Source organism: Patagioenas fasciata, chromosome 3 (assembly GCF_037038585.1).
Source record: "Patagioenas fasciata isolate bPatFas1 chromosome 3, bPatFas1.hap1, whole genome shotgun sequence".
Lineage (NCBI taxonomy): Eukaryota > Metazoa > Chordata > Aves > Columbiformes > Columbidae > Patagioenas > Patagioenas fasciata.
The window spans coordinates 27,132,399-27,147,848 of record NC_092522.1 but is presented as its reverse complement, the minus strand read 5'-3'; the positions used below and the strand labels follow the sequence as shown (position 1 = coordinate 27,147,848).

The 15,450-nt window shown below is 39.2% G+C and overlaps 1 protein-coding gene across 14 annotated transcripts in view; it reads right to left on the bottom strand.

The window, feature by feature from the left end:
* ESRRG (estrogen related receptor gamma) overlaps positions 1-15,450 on the bottom strand; it is a 403,168-nt gene that overhangs the window by 302,151 nt on the left and 85,567 nt on the right. The window lies entirely within an intron of this gene.

Below are 15,450 nucleotides of genomic sequence, written 5' to 3'. Positions count from 1 at the left end.
GCTGGCTTGGACCAAGAGGCATCAATTATTTAAAAGAAGTAACATGATGCTTCCTTTGTTGAGGCAAATCTGCAAGCAGACCCCAAGAGAGAATAAAAAATGAATTAGGCAGGATTTATTAGTGCGCTTGAAGAAAACAGATTCAGCTATCAGACCTGACTGTGGTTTTAAAAATAGTGTATTTCTGCCCATGAACAATAGTTCCTCTCTTTCTCCCTTACCCCACTAGATCCTCAATAATCCCGCCTTTTCCCTCTCCCTATGCTTTTTTTTTTTTTTCTTTTTGAAGAGGGCATAATGCTGAAAGAGGCATCAATCATTCCTTAAACTTCCTCCTTCTTTTCTGACTTGACTTGATGTATTGTCTTCATTTAAATTACAAATATACTAATCTAAAACACTGTTTACCAAGCAGCATATTAAATGAAAGATGCAAGAAATTGCATCACTCACATTTTAAAAATGACTTTAGACTCAGGGACACATAAAAAGAGCAAGACAGGATGATCTGCCTTGGCTGCTATATTTCAATCCTGGCAAATGAGATTCAGTTCCTGTGGTTTTCTGCTCAGGACACATAGCCACCGGTAGCTGGTCCAGTCAAACAAATGGTGCCAAAACCAGTATAAAACCTCTTCCTTGGTGGACCATCAGTTGAGCTTTGTGTGATGCTTCAGGGTCGTGTAGAGCTGATGAGACCAAGGTCTCAGTCCTTGGGTCTGCACCTCGTAAGACAGATGGTTCTCACCTGAGACAGTCACTCCGGGGCTGTGACCAAGGGTCCTGCTGCCTGGACAGAAAGCAGTATGAGGCAGATCTCAACCCAGGGGCCGGCACTTATCTGCAGGAACTATCACAGCAAAGGGAACACTCACAGAACAACAACAAAAAAAGCACCGCCTTCATTCAAAGGTTCCCTACTGCATCCTTCTCACCAGGGACGCAATGCATTTGGATCATTTTGGGTGACCTTTCCTGGTGTCCAGCAGCAGGAAAGGGCAAGTGCCGCTTTATGAAAACACCCAGCTCACCTTCCTCACTGGCCTTGCTCCTCCTCGGCGGGGCTGGGAGCAAAGGTCCAGGCGCTCTCTGCAGCGCAGGCAGAGTGCTGGCCGGTCACAGCACAGCGGGGATGAGCCTCAGGAATTGGGTTTTAGCCTGCCTCCTTCTCCCCCTCTTCCAACCCCCAACCAAAATAAAGGTCATCACTTACTAGTTCCTGTGCTGTTGGAGCTTGATTAAAAGCATACTCAGCCAAAAAGCCAAATAAGTTTGATAAGAACTATGAGCATGGCCTCAAGGAGTACTTTCTCATGTTAAAGAAAGGAACGGAACATTATTTATCAGCATGAGCCTGGAAGAAACTATCAACCTTCATAAGCAGAGACTGTTACTGGCTGGATATGTTTGTGTTTCCTCAGATTAACTCAGAGAACGGACATTTTCACAGATACGACCTAGTATCAAGCACAACAACATGGATGCTGAAGGTCACTAGACAAGCCGAGTGTCTGAATACAGGCCTGCTGGCTCTCGCAATGCCCCTTTACAATTAGTAATGCAGAGGGGATGAAAACAATGAGACGCATTTAAACAGTTCTACAGAGGACTTTTTTTTTTCTTTTAAGAGAAGATCTACATGCAGTTGTGGGTGTTGCTGACCACAGGGGCAGAGTACTAAGCCAAGGTTACCAACCTGGGTGCCAGCAGTGGCACCATGGCAGCCTCATTTTTCCTCACTTCTCACCGTGTCCCACAGGAGCCTTGGCACGTGATCGGCTCACCGTGATGTCCTGGTCTTGCTGGTGTGCACGCATCTGCACAAAAGCAGTTGTTTCTCAGATGTGCAATGAACCTGTCACCACTGCTGGCTCATCTGGCATGCTCAGGGTGCTTGGATGCCCCTGCCTCAGGAATGAACAAAGGTGCTGCAGGACCTGCTCTTCTCCAAAAGGCATTGTTTTCAGGCTGTTCTCTAAAAATCATAACAATCTTCTATTCCAACCACTTGAGTTCACAGAAACCCTGCTGGCTTCTGATCTTACAGATTTATCCAGTACCTCTGTGGGCCTTTTGGTAACCCAAACATGATTATGCATCGTAAGTCATAACACATTCATGAATTTGCCCTTGAATAAATATTTTTAAAGTAGCATCAAGTTTCACAGTATTCTACTCTTATAGCTTTTTTCCTTTTTAAGTTCCACACCAGATGCCTCTCAGGCAGAAGAAGAACTGAAAAGACCTAACTCAAGTGAATATGAAAGGCAACCTGACACTGGGAGGTGCCAAGGCAACATCATTCCACTTCTCTTCCTCACATCTTCCTCTCTGGATGGTAATCGCAAGATCCTGAATGCCAGACTTTGGAAAATATCCTTGCAGAGGTAGCATCTGCTGCCTTGGCATACTTCTTGAGCAGTTGTATTGGCAGTTTTAGGTTTGTCCAAGTCTATCATATGACAAGAGTGCAGATGGGTGGCCTTGGATGCTTTGTCTTCCTGGATGCCACTTTCTTTTTATTAATGTTTTATTCTAAGGAAACATATATACGAATCTGTATGTAGAAGGTTATATGTACAAACAATTCCACACCAGAGAGGGGCTTTGTCTAGCTCCTATCTAGATTTTTTTACTGTTTGTTAGCTTGGATTCCTGCAAGAGCCCTGAGTTGTATTGAAGTCGGTATGTGGCATCAAGCAGATTAGGCCCTTACTGTGTAGATCTGCATTTCAACCAGCTCCTCTTCCACAAGTTATAGCTTTTCCCATCTGTGTTGATCTTTCTTCGCAAATTAACACCTGAGTCCTCAGAATATTAGTCATGTAGGAAAGCTGCTCATTTCGAGTTAAATTCTGCTCCTACTGAAATCAATGGGAGCTTTGCCATTTGTCCATTATTCAGACGAATAAATAACAGGGCTATGACACAGTTGCCATATACATTGGGACCAGACGTCTTGCTTTCTTAGTTTTATATTCCCGCCTTATCTCCCATATACTAATCAAACAGTCACAAATCTGAATATACGGGGGGGGGGGGGGGAGGGTTAACTGTAAAGAAAACTAGAGTTCAAATTAACCAGTAAATCACAAATTGCTACAGAAGGAAAGTAAAGGATCCTGAGGGAAAAGGAGGAGAAGGCATCTAATTAAACTGGGGAATGCAGAACAAAAAAGAGAAAAAAAAAAAAAGGGAAAAAAAATAAACCCAAAATAATCTGAAAAGCACATTCCTAAGCGTTCTGAAAGATTTTGGTCTTGTTGTGAGAGTATTTTCTAGAATGTTTCATGAATACAGTATGAAACTGTTTCAAAAGATATTTTAAATGAAATGTAGAGCAGAAATGCAATATTCTAAAACCAGTGTGCATTCACATAGCATGTTTTAATACAGTAGTCTGTCACTTCCTGCTCAGATAAAGGCACAGCACTATGAAACTACAAGATATTTTTCCATTTATTGTAACATACTGTTCCAACAAAGCATAAAGTACACTAACTGGTATCCAAAATAGACAAAAATCTACCAACCTACAGCCACCTTGTTGGGGAAAAGCTTCAGACAATCACGACTTATATTAGGCAAGAGACACCAAACGTGGGCTCTGGTGGACCAAAGTGAGAAGTGAATTTCAGAATATAAAGCACTGAATTAGAATCCCAGATATTAACAGCTAGAAACTACAAAAATATCATGAGAATGGACCTCTCCACTCTCATTTTCACCCAGACTGCAGAAAGAGAACATCTACTCTAACCTCTCTCTACAATGGCAGCTATCAGTCTCCTAATAGATGTATTGTTATGTCAGGCTTGATAGAACAGTTATTTACTACTCCTTTAAAACTTCTCAAAAAGAAGAAGAGAGATAGTGAACTGGTTAGGATTCAGTGAGATTTGGGCACAACCACAGGATTGAAAAATAAAATAAAACAACAACAACAACAAAACACACATCACAACAACATAACAAAACACCCTACACATGTTCCCAGCCTCAATTTCACAGCTACTTCCTGATCTTTGTGCTGGGTCGCTCATGTTCACCTTCACTATCTTGCTCACATATAGCATCCACTCCAAATCATCCACATTGTTCCCCAGCTAAAAGAATGCTCTGACAGGAGCAGAACTGCTTAAAAGTCAAGTGCAAGAACTTAAGGAGGTCTACCAAGAGTGGATCCTCTCACCTTTCTTAATCTCAGAAGGGCCTAGGCCTCTCAGCTCAACATGGGATATTCAGATCCTTCAATTTTAACTCATGTCCAGTGAATAAATGTGCTAACAACCAAAACTTGTTGGAGAAAATCATAAAGTCAGCTTGAAATTAGTACTAAATAGTCTATGAGGGTATAATTCATCTCACAGAAGTGGATAGATACAACTTCACTTAAAGAGGACAGAATACCCTTTTAAAAGGGAATACTGTGGGATGATAGTAATTATCTAAGTAGGGGCATTTCATTAGGCAAACTTCATCATATTATTAATGCATCATAAGCTTAGATAAATCTATAATAGATATATGCTTCTAATACAAAACATACACACATGCACACATTCATATGATAGACACATAACAGACATATCCACCTTAGATAAAATAGTTTATACTTTTGAGTACCTCTAATGAGGCCCACAGTAATCAAAAATATACAATGCTTATGTAAGGAATCATTAAAGGAAGCAATCATTCTAAATTTAGAAATGAGGAAAACAAGGCAGGAAATAAACTTGTCCATACTTTAGCAGTGATTCTCTGGGAGCGCTGAAAATAAAACCTAGAACTCTAAATCACTAAACAACATCCTTGCCATACTCAGCATGTGTAATATAGCCAAAAATTACATAAACCCTTTTATGCCACAGGCTGAAAGTTAAAACGTCAGCATGAAAGGCTGTGAGAATAATTCATTTTGCAGTTCAGCAGATAATTTTTTTAGAAGTCGCATGTTGGACAAATTGTCATACTCAACACTCAGAAATGTTCTTTTTCAGGCTAAAGTCTGCATGGTCTTCTCTTCAGAATGGAGCTCAAGACCCCGAGAATGAAAAAGGAATTGGATTTGTGTTTCTGATGTCCTGAATACTTTCAGCTACTGCCTAAAATAAGGTGACAGTCAATCACAAACTTCTTTCAAGATCTAATCTGTCAGATGTTCTTCTAAATTAAAAGTATGGAAAAATTTGGACTAACTTTGTTAATGCTTTCAGAATAGTTAAAATCAAGTTTTGGTGAACTGACGACCCCCCTTGCTCGTCTTTTCTTTGAGCAACATAGAGAAAGTTAGGCACACAGGAGTTTGCTGTGTGATTGCAGGAGGAGAGATGGAGCCATGAAGTGGCTCCTTACCACAAACCCTTCAGCTAACGGAGGTTTGGGGAAGTCAGCAGTCCTGTCTGCAATACCCAGACGTTTCAGAGATGCAAGAAGACCTCTAGTGAAAATCCAGAAGACTCCAAATAAACAGGCAAGGAACAAAGTCAAAAGTCATCATAATTATTAGTCCCCAGCAACAGGTAACAGGCATTATGCCTGTTGTTCAAAATTTTTATGCATGAGGTTATTATTATTATAAATAATAATGACATGTATCTAATAATACGTGCAAACATTGAGTTTTAAATTGGAATATTTGGCAATGCCACTAAATATTTAAATACTCTTTAGCACAAGGGAACCTCAACAGTGAGAACTATGAAGTAGTATTTGTACTCCCTGGTATGTATAAATACACCATCAGCCCCCTGCATTTTCATTTAGCATTAGAAACAGCTTTCCAGGGAGTTAGATGCTGCTGTAAGTGTCAATATCAATGTAACTATTTATAGCACTATAAACTACATTTTGAGTTATATTGGTAAAGTTAAGCTTAGGCAGCACTTCTAGCATTAATACCTTAATACAGAAATATTGCTATAAATGTAGTTTACAGTTTGGAACATAAACACAACTTCAGTGTTACTAATAAATCACCTTCTAGATTGCAGGGAAACACACTGCCAAAGTGTATTTTATGCAATACACAATGGAGTAAAATGCAACAATATAGATGTATTTAGATTTCCCATTTTTACACTGTCACTCAAAAACTTTTCTTCTTCCTTTTTTTTATAGCTTATCGATCTCGGTAGCTTGTGATGGCATTTCAATTGCTTCACTGAGCCATTTTTAGCTTTTGCTTCTTTTTTTAAAAGCTAAATCAGGGCTCAAATGCTTCAATCAATTTAGCTTTTTCAATTCGGAAAAAAAAGTTAAAAGAAAACCCTAGGATGTGATAAATTACTAAATTGTAGCCTCTAGGTTTGCAGTTGTTTCCTTTTTTCTTGATATCAATAGCATCCTTTTACATAATAATATCCCCGATGTCTATGGTTAGAATTTTATTCATAGCAAGATGACTCCACTAATTTTTACCAAGAGGCACAGTGTGAATTTACCAAAGACCATTCATCAGGAAGCCACATGCATGATAGGCAGTAACTCTTTGCACCCTCACAGCCCTGAACTTTTGCAACACCCTGCAGCAGCTCAGTGATTGCAGCAGAGGAAGGTAGGAAATGCATGACCTTTTGCAACACTGCATGATACAGAACGTGTCTGAGACCTTTGCGAGCTCCAAAAAAAGTCCAATCACAAGAAAAAGTCCATCACAGTCCCAGATTAAGACTGATGTCCACTATTTGAACAGATTCAGCCCTTTAAAAAGGTACTTCAAAAAAGCCAGAGGCTGCTCAAATGCAAATCAGTATCAACAAGAATGAATGAGGAACTACAGGTGAGATACAAATCACCAGAATCCTACTTAAGTATATCAACTTTGTCTCCAAAAAAGTCCAGAACATCTAGTTTCCACCACCAGGCCTTCCTTCAGGTGATTTGATCAGTCAATGGTTTGGTTGCACTTGGGCAATGCCTGTCATATTCAGTTTAAAAAGACAAGCGGGGCTGAGCTACTACCCCAATTTTTCTGCAAGCACACTCATGGGTTACATAGGAGCTCAGGTAAAGTCCAAATCCTCACATCCTCTTCTGGCACCTAGTTTAAGAAGGTCACTTGTCTTTTCCATTATAATTTTGCCACTCTGGAGAAAAAGAAAGTTTTCTTATTTTGGGCCAGATGACATGGGATAGCTAATGAAAGAAAATTGAAAATTGAGACTAGCAGCTTGTGCTTCATTTCAGGCTTCTCTTCGGGTTTAACTCCGTTTGTTAATTTGATCAGTCATCAGCCGTATCATAGGATCATACTTAACCTTACCTACACATCTTGTTTTGAGTATAGAGATATACTGTGCTTGAGTGTAGCCATTTGTTAAACAGGTATAAAAGAATACATTAGTGCAAGGGCAATGTTTTGTGATGATTAATTTACTCATGCAAGAAGAGTATTTAGAGAATTTGAAAGAAGATGCTAAAACATGGTTAAAACCCATTCTCTTAAATGTGATTTTTTTAATACCTTTTTCTTTCTTTTCTTCAAATATAAGGTGTAGACATATTTGTTAGGTCCATAATAGGCAGTCACTGCTAAAACAACTAGTAGATAATCAGTAGACCTGAATAGTTGGGGTGATTGTCTGATTATTTAATCAAAACTGGTTTTAGGCACTTCATTAGGGTTTTAATGGCAAATGGCATCGAGCAATTAATCAGAAAAAAACCTGCAGACACAGGAAATCTTGTCCTGAAACACTTGTACCCTGCACACATGCAATCCTTCTGATCATACACCAAAAGGAAGCAAAGGCTGTTGTGCTCTATTTATGGCTACAATGAAGCTCAACCTGCATCATTTAGGAACTGGTGGATCCCGTAACTAATTGCCAGCATTGCAAGGGATTGCACAGAGGGTAAGCAGCAGCCACACTCAGCCACGATTTCATGTAAATATTCAGGTGATGAATGAGCAGTGTGGTCATGGTCATGGATCTCAGAGTGGTTCTGAACCTTACCATCATATTTTCCTTTCTGTGGAGGGGCTGGTGGGGGGGTGAAGTGATCTTTTCAATACCACAGAGACTTATTCTTAGTGCTAGCAATAAGACTTTTGTTAACCTCATTACTGTTACTTCTGTTATTGTAGTAGTAACCAGTAATGGAGACAAAGGCAGGCAGCGGGAAGTAAGGCAGCATGCAAGCCCTATTTCAACTGCTAAAAAGGAAAAAAGATGGTAATTCAGTTCTGAACAGAGGCCAAAACTAATTTAGAGTATCTTTTATGTGCTTATTTTATTTACTAGAAACTCGTTTTGCTCCTTAATATAGTCACAGAGATCTGCATGGCTACAAAGATAAAGTGAGGTCTTTAGAAACAGGATAAGGCTCTTAAGGTTTGCACCCCCTTAGTCCCAGAAATATCTGTCTCTCTTAATTATTCCTCTCAATGCTGAGGTTTTGCAGTGCCCATTCTCAGCACAGGTAGGAGTGTTTATTATGATAAACATATATTTTAAGAACAATAAGGAAGTGACGAATTGGCCACTTGCAGTTTTCTTGACAGCAAGGTGAAATGGTGGCTGTGGTGACCAGGGGATGTCCTGGTTCCTCCTTGCAGAGAGGTATTCAGCGCACGTAATAATTATTCATCCATCTCGTTCACACTAAAGGCATCGGCAATGCAATTTTAGCCTGATAATCAAGACCATATGACAAAAACCAAGGCCATTAGGGACCAATTTCAAGTATTCTCTGCAAGACAATGATTTTCCAACTGCACTTACATATGCTGAATAGTTACTTCTGCACGACCGCACCTGCTCTCATTTATGTAACCCTCCATCCTCTCCCCTTCTTCCTACCCCTTCTTTTCTTGTAATGCAAAGAAGGAAAGTTTCAAAGGATTGCTGGATTCTTCCTAGAAACAGATTTGATTTATTTGTATTTCTGGCCGGCCACATGCTGTGAGCAAATAAGAATCTGGCAAATGTAAAAGTAAGTTTGTGCTAATGTCAGATCAAATTCCGCCCTCAACAGACTTTGTGGAGATGCATTAATGTAAATGAGGGCAGGATTTGGCCCAACACTTTCATTCCCTTCCTATACATATTCAAATTAAATGAATATTTTGGACAATCTCTTCCTCCCTCTACATATACACATACATAATTCTGTCTCAGATTCTAATCTCAGTTACAGTGGTGACTTCATGTGAGCTTTTTTCTGGGTTTATGCTGGTGCTGCACATCTGAATGAGACGCAACGGGACTATTTGTTTGAGTAAAGCAAGCAGGATATGGCCCTTGGTCTCTGGGTCAAGTTTGCTCTATTGTAATAATTTTGTTACTAAATTACTTTCTGCCTATTTCTGACTGTACCATTCCAGTATCAGTGACATAATAATGCTGCCTTTGAAAAGAGTGTGGTGTCACTGTAAATCAGAGTCCCATAAGGTTAAAGGCTTCAGCTGCCACAGGGGAAAAAATGCCAAAATTATTTTATAATTACATAGAGTATACCTTAAAGACTCTAGCATCTTTTAATTTTAATGCTCCTAAGGAAATGAATACACCTTCAAGCTTTTTCAGATATAATTCAAATATTAAAAGCAATAATAAGCTCCATTATTAATGATGTAACAACCTCTTCTGGCAGAAAAATAGAACCTATAAAATTAGTGACTAAGAAGTAGAAAAGCCAAGACTGTATCAGGAAACGATCCTGTAATAACACATCTTAGATCCTCGTCCCGTAAAGCTTTATTTGCATGAGTGATCCTGCCTCACATAAGAAGTGCTATGGACTTCAATGGCCATTTCATACAAGTGAAAATTATTCATGAATTTGAATAAGAGAGTATAGGATCAGCTTCTAGCCTTCTCTCCTCTGCCAGTGATCAATCTTCTTGCTACATCCCCCCTTCGGATTTAAAAATTGAGAAAATAAAATCTTATGAAAACTGAAATACTCAAAGTGAAGATTTGGTCTACTAACTCATTATTACAATGAGAAGATATACTCTTGGATCATGCCCTTGCTCATATGTATTCTAGCCCTGTTTTTTAATTGTATCCTATAATAATTTAGGGTGATGACATCAGAAAGATCAATGCAGCTGCATCCTAGTACAGAATTAATGTCACAGTACTGTTGGTGTCTTCTGGACACTACAGTGCTGAATCCAAAGAAGGAGAATCTTGGCTTGCTAGAAACAGTCCTAATTTTTGATGGATAATTATTGTGGTGTCCAGTAAAAATGACTGCTTGATTTTTGAAATACTTAGCTATTGGCATGTCCTTCTTCTGTGCTGATCATGCATAATATCCAGGTCCAGGGTCTCACAATAACATAGGGAATTACATAGGACCTGAGAAGCAAAAGAAAATTCAAGAGAAGGAATGCTATTGCTATTTTTCACTCACTGTATGAATCCACATAGACACACCAAAAAACCCAGTCATGTCTCGAAGCATCAAAAGCCAGAACATCCTGAGGATGGTTACGGATGAGATCTGGTTTTCCAAACTTCAAAACCTTTACTGAAACAAAACCCCCCTACAACCTGGTTTTTGGCTGCGGCTTCAAAATGAAATTTCTGTAGGTGGCATTTTTACAGTATGTTTCACAGACCAAATTTTCTACCTCCCAGCAAATACCAATATTGCTTAAACTTCATTTAAATATCTTAATTCAATTGAACCCAGAGGTCATTGACACCTCAGTAATTTCTATTTAAAACCATTCAGCCAAAAATAAACAAACAAAAACAAAACTAAAGCAGAATCTCCTCTGGAGATTATCCTAATTTTAAAAGAAATTACACTGCCTGACTTTTTATAAGATAATTATTGCAATTGTTTTGCCTAATGAATATTGTTTGAGTATTATAATGCCAAGCTACGCATCTTGAATAAGGAACAATTAACAGAGCTTTGTTTTCTTGACATCCCAGAAAACGTCTGAAAAGAAAGTCTGGCCCTAAATTTCTTTCTTTTTTTATTCCTGGCTAAACAATGTCTCGAACATAACAGAGGTAGAATTCAAAGACACTGCTTGGAACAATGCAAACCAGGGACATACCGCTTGTAAAGATCTTAGAGACAGATCTGATGGTTTAAATCCCTAACCCTTCCCATGAATCCAAAAGATGACAACAAATGAAAGCTTTAACTTCCAAAGTCTTAGGAGCTTGATGAGAGAACAAGTTTTATGTATGTCATTCCCCAGCCTTCCATGGAATTGCTCAGGGTTTATACCAGTATAAGCAAGAGATCAGTTTGCTGATATTTCAGTTTTTGGTGCGGTAACAAAATTCATCTTCATCAGTTTCCATGCCCACTGCTGGGGCAGGGTTCTGATTTTAGTTACACCAATATCCGCAGGAAGCAATGCCCTTCTCTCCTGCTTAAGGGTGCACCTAAAACAAATGGGAACATCTTACCTTATTCTTCTTCTATTTCCATCCTTTGGAAACCTCTCTCCTGCTTATGGCCAGAGACAGCCTTTTGATCAAGTCCGTAATAAAGATATTTGAAGAACTGAGAGCAACTGTACCCAGAAACACCTATGTACCACTCTCAATGAACCTGGATCTTGGGGTCGAATTGGACATCGAGATGTAAATAATCCATAGTACAAGACAGGAATGCAACAATCTTCCAAAACTACAGAAAAGAGTCACATATGGCATTCCCCTAAGTCACATGTTCCTGGAAGAGATACACCATGTTGGGGCAAGAGACCGAAACCGCCCAGGGACTGATTCTACCACATCTGCACCTTTCTGTGCTGGTGGATCGCAGCACTGATCACCAGCAGAAACAGAGATCAGACCAACTCTGTGAAAATCAAAATAACACCTTTCCACTTTAATCACCATCCTCTGAAGTTTGTTACAGCTAAGGATGAGAGTATCCCTCAACTACACCTACCTAAGCTGAAGCTCATTGCCAGGGCACTGGCATACAGTGGGGGGCACCACGATGCCTTCCAAGAGGAACATTTATCTTCAGATGTCCTATGCTGCAAGGTGGAAGTTCTCAGCCAACAGCAGAGACAGTGGGCTCGAACACTTCCTCACAAATGTCACCGCTAGCTGTCCATTATTACCTTAAATCAAGAATAACGCCATCTTTGGTGAACACGTGGCCATGGACACATGTCTCATGTTAATACAACTTACGACCATAACACCTTTCAGGTTTCCTCTTTGTAGCCTAGAAAACAACAAGAAGCTAAGTTTGTCAGTTTGTCACCATTTTCCAGCTCTGCATTTGTAAAAGAAATAACATTGGCAGGGAAATAATACAAAAATGTATCACACACACAGGCTGCAGGAAGATATAATGTTCTTTTACATATTTGATATAGAGCCTAAATTAAGCTGCAGAAAAGGGGCCATGAATCTTCACAGTCTCATTATCAAGCCTCCCTAAACCTCAAATACAGGAAAATACATTTCATAAACAAAGACCCAATAGGATTTTAATAGTACAATAAATTTCACTGACATTGACCACTAATCACATTTCAAAATATATTTTTAAAAACAAAGTTAATTCAATACAAAACCAGATCTAAAAAAAAAAAGAATAACATAAGCAAGCATATGTTATACCTATTACACTTTAGCCCATTTTTGACTGAAATCACTTTTAACACAGTTGGCTGTAATTTCATAGCAGCAAAGAGAAACACGCTCCCTTGCCCCTCTTACTTTCTTAGGACATGGGCTCAGACCATGACCCCGTTCATGGATACATCATGAATACAAATTTTCTGTTTTCACAGTAAGCTGAGGCAGAAAAGGGGATCAAGTCCTCTCTCCCATCACTACACAACAAAACTATCTCCCTGATTTTCCTTAGTGTTGTCCCTCTTCTCACCAGCAGCCAGGTGCTGCCTTTCACTTCTGACCACAATTTACTCATTATCCACAGCTGAGAAAACCAGGGCTCCTTACCCTTTCACTCATCTCCTAACAGAGAAAAAAAAATGTGATTTTTAGAGGTATCTGAAGCATTTTTAAAAGTTTGTTGTGGTTTGTTTTTGTTTTTTTTTCATGGTTTGAACAATCCTAGAGATGGTGAACTTACACAGTGTTTCTAAGATCTGGAGGAGGAAGATGTTTTTTGTTGGGATATTTTATATTTTTTTTTTTAATTTATTTTATTTTATTTTTTTTTTTAATTTTTTTCCAATTCAACTGAAACTTTGTGCAGGTGAAAGGCTGTCAGCCAGCCATGATAGGGTGCTTTGGAAAGAAACTAAGAACATAGGTGTGGCTCCAGTTTTGCCACATGCATCATAACTCCAAACCAATGAGCCTTAGTTCAGATCACTTCAAAGACTAGGAATGCAGTTAGGTCTTTATACAAAGCCTCAGTTGTGCATTGCTAAAGGTACCTTTGCACTGCAGTTCTTCCATCTGCTTGAATTGTTATACTGGCATGTGAAATCAGAGCATCTAAGTGCTGTCAAAATTGGAATAAGCTCACCAGCTCATCTGACTAAACCCATCGAGGGCCTTCAGACAGTAATACCATTATTGACCTGGGCTGAATTCAAATGCATTTGGAGTGTTTGATATTTATCCAAATTATGCCCATTGAAAAATCCCTGGCAGAATACAGATAACATCAGATTAAAATGTATCATTATAATTACTTCAAAGAGATGTCTGGTATAGAAATAATTAGGTTAGTAAATACTTTTAATTAAATTATGATTTTTAAATTGTGTTAAAACTACAACTTGCATCTACGTACCTCACAACAAAACTACAAATCTGAAGAATTCAAGGCTTGAATATTAATATTCACATTAATCTAATATAGTTATTATGCCATTAACTTCAGTGATGTAATTCCAAATTTACACAAGCATAATTAGAGCCAGATCCAAGATTCAGCAGATCAATACAAATCTTTCCATGGGCTGCAGAAGGCATGATAAGGCCCTGAGAAAAGTGCTGGAGTGCTAGTACCATCCCACCTCATAAGACTTCTCCAAGCTTGAGCTTTCTATCCCTAAAATAATGTTTCTGCTAAGAACTGTAATTCTTCTTATAGTGAACATGAAAACATAGATATGGAGCTAAGCAGACATGAGAAAATAAATTGACAATAGGCATAAATTCTACTGCCTCTGATCAGAAATACTGAAAGAATTCAAGAGAATCTCCTTAAGTTTTGTAACACTTCTGCCTTTCACTGAGACTTCACAATGAATTAGGTGTGTAATGCAGACAGGGAAAAAGCAAAAGTGTAAACAAGGAAAAGAAACAATGCCACTAGTACTGACTGGGATTTTTTATACATCCCTTGCTGATCAATTGAATGGATTTCTTCTGCTAATGTAAGAAAAATAAGAATGTGTTTTAACTACTATACTGCTTGAGACTGTCATTTACATTTATAATCTTCCTTTAACAGTTTGACACTTTGAGAATAAAACTATGTTTTACAGATGCTCTGCTCTTTTAATTGAAATCACATCTCAGGTCGAGATCACCACTTTGCTACTGCTTCTCTAACCTCTTCTTGCCCGAAGGCCTGTAACTTGTGAATTATTTAACAATCATATTTGCTGCTGAAAATTGATTTCTGAGAGAATCCATATTGATTGAGATATGTGAGACTAATGAGTTTGAGGTTAAGGTGTTTAGGTATCATTATCTCTGATAGTCCTGAACTAGAATCTTCATATTTTCATGTCTCCTGTCAATACTCAGTTTTATTTTATATCTCTGCTTCAAGCTGTGCTTATGTATTAAAATAAAGAGCCAGGATGAACAAACATATCATGCAGTGCCTGAAGTGTCTATAGCAGTCTCCCAGATGTGTCTCTCCTGTGAAATGCCACTGTAGGAAGGGGACACAAGCAAAGCTTTGCCAAGCTTTCATTTCAGCTGACCACAAAAATAAGTAGCTGGTATGAACCGATGCCCCCACTTGAGCAAAAATTGTGTGCAGAAGTTGAAGATCTCTCTCAATGGGTGAGACTTCTGCCAATGCCAGAGCACTCATGCTGCAGTGGGTAACTCCAAAATAGTTAGCTCAGACCTCGAGCTCTTGTTGGGCTTCCATGGGACAGGGCAAAGCTTTGCAGAGCTGCAGTCAGTGCACGTGTGCCTGGCTTGGAGCCACATACCAGCCTGCACACCCATGGGGAATCCTCTCCTACAGCCCCCTTCATTTCTCCACTGACATTCACCCAGTGGCTGGCGAAACCCTGTGGCAGGCCTGCCACTGAGCATGCCACTCACCTTTCTGCTCCTCAGCCTTTTTTAACACACTGAGATAGAAGGAAGTTGTGTCACGTGTACCTGCACAGCACCCTAAGAACCTTCCTGCCAACCTCCAGTCATCTTCCTGCCCTGGCACAGTGAAAATCACTTCCTCAAGGCACTGCCTACCCACATGGGGAAGAGGTACTTTGTAACTGCCTTATCCCCACAGCCTAATGGGAAATAAAAATAATCTACAGATACAGAGCATTTCCATGAC